Below are 4,539 nucleotides of genomic sequence, written 5' to 3'. Positions count from 1 at the left end.
GGTACAGGACTTATATCATTGGTGTTTTCTAATATATAAATCAGTATCTCATCCATCAGATCCATAGCAGCATCGTGATGCTGGATGTTTTTGGTGTACTTCTCGATTTCTGTGATTCTATCATTCAGTTCATCAAAGTTTTATATTTTTGTCGCTCGTTTCCGATTGATAAAATCTCTGCGCCTTTCTGTTGTTACTTCTACTGAAATCTCTGGTTCATCACAGGAGTCATTCTCAGAGATATTGGATGCTTGCAGAATATCCTTTGCCGATTTTTTTCTCTTATCTCTTCTATCTCTTCTTTTTTCTGCAATTAGTTTACTATTTTTATTGTCAAACTGCAGACCCATCAGCGCATTAATGTTTCTCTTGTTCTCATACACTCTTTCCAATTCTGCTAATAGCAGCATTTCTTCCTGTGACCATAATTTTGATGGTTTGCTGCTTGCTAGAGCTGCAAGTCTAGCCTCATTTTGCGCTCTTGGATGTGCATGCCGAGCATGTTGTGAAACTCCAATCTTTGATCAGAATCTGAGGTCACAGAACCTGCACAGGAATTGCAGCTCTCCCTTTTGTGGTCTTCCTTTACATTTGGCATAATGGCATGCAATATTATGGTATTCGGCTTCTTTGTCACATTTTGAGCAATAGTGCTTGAGATTAAAGCCTTTATGCTTGTTAGAGACATGTTTTCTTAGTTCTTTAAATGTTCCCAAAATGTCTCCACATAAGTCCCAATTATACTTTTCGTTTGGGTATTTCCAATATGTGACTTTCTTTGTTTAATCACTTTTCTTTGTATTCAATTCTTTGCTGACCTCATACACATTGGGTAGATTTTCAAAGTTGATTGCAACAATGTCATTCTTGGCTGAGGAGGCCACAAATTCGATGGTTTTGCTGAGGTCTACTGTTGTGTCTTCGTCTGCTATGGAGGGTTAACTAGGTGCTATATCGTGACCTGAATCGTTGTTGCTTATTGCATTGTTTGAAGTGGGTGCTGGATTGTCAAAGTCGGTAAGGAGGTTAAGGATTTCTGGAAAAGACAGCACCTCCTTTCGCCATCTTAACAGGGTTTTTAATCGCTAGGAACTACCCCATCTGGAATTGTGCTTGTTTGCTTCGCCATTTCTCACTATCACGCTCGCTGCCATGATAAAACCTTGTTTGGCCTGTCTCCATAGACCTTTCTAGGAATAGTCAAGCACTATAGAGGCAGTTACCGGCGGGACCACTGGGAGGTAAAGGCCACTATAACTGAGAATAGGTTAAGAGAGTCATAGTTACTCCCGCCGTTTACCCGCGCTTCATTGGATTTCCTCACTTTGACATTCAGAGCACTGGGCAGAAATCATATTGTGTCAACACCCGCCTCGGGCCTTCGTGATGCTTTGTTTTAATTAAACAATCAGGTTCCCCTGTCCGCACCAGTTCTAAGTCAGTTGCTAGGCGCCGGCCGAGGCAGAAAGCCGGTCCCGCGCCCCAAGGGAGGGGGCACGGAGAGAGGCGACCACCGCAGCTGGGGCGATCCACAGGAAGAGCCCGGCTCCCGTCCAGAGTCACCGCCGCCCCGGAGGGAGGCGCCTCGTCCAGCCGTGGCACGCGCCCAGCACCGCTTGGCACCCCAGCCCGACTGACCCAGCCCTTAGAGCCAATCCTTATCCTGAAGTTACGAATCTGACTTGCCGACTTCCCTTACCTACATTGTTCCAATATGCCAGAGGCTGTTCACCTTGGAGACCTGCTGCGGATATGGGTACGGCCTGGTGCGAGATTTACACCATCTCCCCCGGATTTTCAAGGACCAGCGAGAGCTCACCGGACGCCACCGGAACCGCAACGCTTTCCAAGGCTCGGACCCCTCTCTCGGTGGCGAACCCATTCCAGGGCGCCCTGCCCTTCACAAAGAAAAGAGAACTCTCCACGGGGCTCCCGCTGGCTTCTCCGGTATCGTTTGCGTTACCGCACTGGACACCTCGAGGGCACCCGTCTCCGCCACTCCGGGTTCAGGAATCTGAACCTGACTCCCTTTCGATCGGCTGAGGGCAATGGAGGCCATCACCCGTCCCTTCTGAACAGCACTCGCCCATCTCTTAGGACCAACTTACCCATGTTCAACTGCTGTTCACATGGAACCCTTCCCACTTCGACCTTCAAAGTTCTCGTTTGAACATTTGCTACAACCACCAAGATCTGCACCTACGGCTGTTCCACCCGGGCCCTCGCCCCTGGCTTCTGTGCGCACCGCAGCGGCCCTCCTACTCGTCGCGGCTTAGCCCCCACGGCTCTCAGCGCCGGCGACGGCCGGGTATGGTCCCGACACTCCAGCGCCATCCATTTTCATGGCTAATTGATTCAGCAGGTGAGTTGTTATATACTCCTTAGTGGATTCCGATTTCCATGGCCACCGTCCTGCTGTCTATATCAACCAACACCTTTTCTGGGGTCTGATGAGCGCCGGCATCGGGCGTCTTAACCCAGCGTTTGGTTCTCCCGCAGCGCCAGTTCTGCTTACCAAACTGGCCCACTAGGCACTCACATTCCATGCCCGGCTCCACGCCAGCCAGCCGGGCTTCTTACCCATTTAAAGTTTGAGAATAGGTTGAGATCGTTTCGGCCCAAAGACCGCTAATCATTCGCTTTACCAGATAAAACTGGGGGCTCCGAGTGCCAGCTATCGTGAGGGAAACTTCGGAGGGAACCAGCTACTAGATGGTTCGATTAGTCTTTTGCCACTATACCCAGGTCGGACGACCGATTTGCATTTCGGGACCTCTGCAGGCCTCCACCAGAGTTTCCTCTGGCTTCGCCCTGCCCAGGCATAGTTCACCATCTTTCAGGTCCTATCAAGCACGCTAATGCTCCACCTCCCCGATGGAGTGGGTGAGACGGGCCGGTGGTGTGCCCGCCGCTGGAAGCGCGGCACGATCCCACCTCAGTCCTCACCTTCATTGCACCACAGGGTTTCGCTCGCCCTCCAACTCGCGCACGTGTTAGACTCCTTGGTCCGTGTTTCAAGACGGGTCGGGTGGGTAACTGATATCGCCGCAGACCCCTGGCGCCCAGCGTGGATCCGGCGTGGGCCTCACCGTTACCCGTGGTCACTATGGAAGGCACAGAAAGTACCATCGAAAGTTGATAGGGCAGACATCTGAATGTATCATCACCGTCACGGGAAAGTGCGATCGGACCGAGGTTATCTAGAGTCACCAAAGTGGCCGGGCGAGCCTGAATTGGTCTTGGTCTGATAAATGCATGCATTCCGGGAGGTCAGCACTCATCGGCATGTATTAGCTCTAGAATTACCACACTTATTCAAGTAACAGATGGAGGGATCAAAGGAACCAAAACTGATTTAATGAGCCATTCACAGTTTCACGGTAACAGCTGTGTGTACTTACACGTGCATGTCTTAATCATTGAGACAAGCATATGCTACTGGCAGGATCCACCAGGTAGCCGCACCTGCTGACGGGACGGGGCCACGTGCCTATCTCCCCGACTGTTCACCTTCACGGCCCCTTCCATCTCTCGGGAGACTACCAGGGAAAGGAGCCCACCTGCTGGGCGGGAGGGCTCACTGGAGGGGTGTGGAGAGGTGCAGTCGCATGGGCACCGGCAGGCCCAGTCGTCTCCCCTGTGAGGGAGAGGCAGGCTGAGGCGCAGCCTGAGCGAACGGTCATTCTGAGCTGCTGTGGACTCACGGACTTCACGGAGGTCTGACTGAGTAAATCTGGAGAAAAAGGACCATTGGGAGGGAGCTGAGAGGCAGGTGCGTACCTGGGCCCCTGGGGGCCCCTGGGGGCCCCGGAGGGCTGGCCCGGGTGCTGCCTTCCGCCGTCTCAGCATCGCCGGACCTCACGGAGGTCTGACTGAGCAAACCTGGAGAAAAAGGACCATTGGGAGGGGGCTGAGAGGCAGGTGCATACCCGTGCCCCTGGGGGCCCCGGAGGGCTGGCCCGGGTGCTGCCTTCCCCCGTCTCAGCATCGCCGGACCTCACGGACGTCTGACTGAGCAAACTCAGAGAAAAAGGATCATTGGGAAGGGGCTGAGAGGCAGGTGCGTACCCAGGCCCCTGGGGGCCCCGGTGGGCGGGCCCAGGTTCTGCCTTCCCCTGTTTCAGAATCTCTGGACCTCACAGAGGTCTGCTTGACCCTCTCCCTAGTAATCCAGAGGAAAATGACCCCCCTTTCTTGTAATCTGCGCACACGAGGTGACATAGGGGACCCAAGCCGCGAAAATACCCGACCTCCTGGAGCCCTCGCTGGGATTGGGGAGGCAAATGAGCCCTCATCGGTTCTTCCAGGGAAGCCCGGTCATCTGGTCACCCCATAGGAAAGCATTGCGTGCGACCAGATGGCCGAGGGGATAGGTGCGACCAGATGGCCGAGGGGATAGGTGTGACCAGATGGCCGAAGGGAAAGGTGCGACCAGATGGCCGGGCTCGAAAGGGAAGCCATTTCGTCGCTCTGTGCCCCAACGAAACAGTGAGCGGGCGCCAGGGCTTGGGGACCGGTGGTCTGGGCCCAAGCTGGGCC

General features: G+C 53.7%; 1 pseudogene; it reads right to left on the bottom strand.

The window, feature by feature from the left end:
- Nucleotides 1-1,715: 1,715 nt before the first annotated feature.
- LOC146810998 (28S ribosomal RNA) lies at nt 1,716-3,007 on the bottom strand (annotated as a pseudogene).
- Nucleotides 3,008-4,539: the final 1,532 nt, after the last annotated feature.

This window comes from Triturus cristatus, chromosome 7, assembly GCF_964204655.1.
Source record: "Triturus cristatus chromosome 7, aTriCri1.1, whole genome shotgun sequence".
NCBI lineage: Eukaryota > Metazoa > Chordata > Amphibia > Caudata > Salamandridae > Triturus > Triturus cristatus.
Note: the sequence above shows the minus strand (reverse complement) of the source record. Positions and strands in the feature narration are given on the sequence as shown.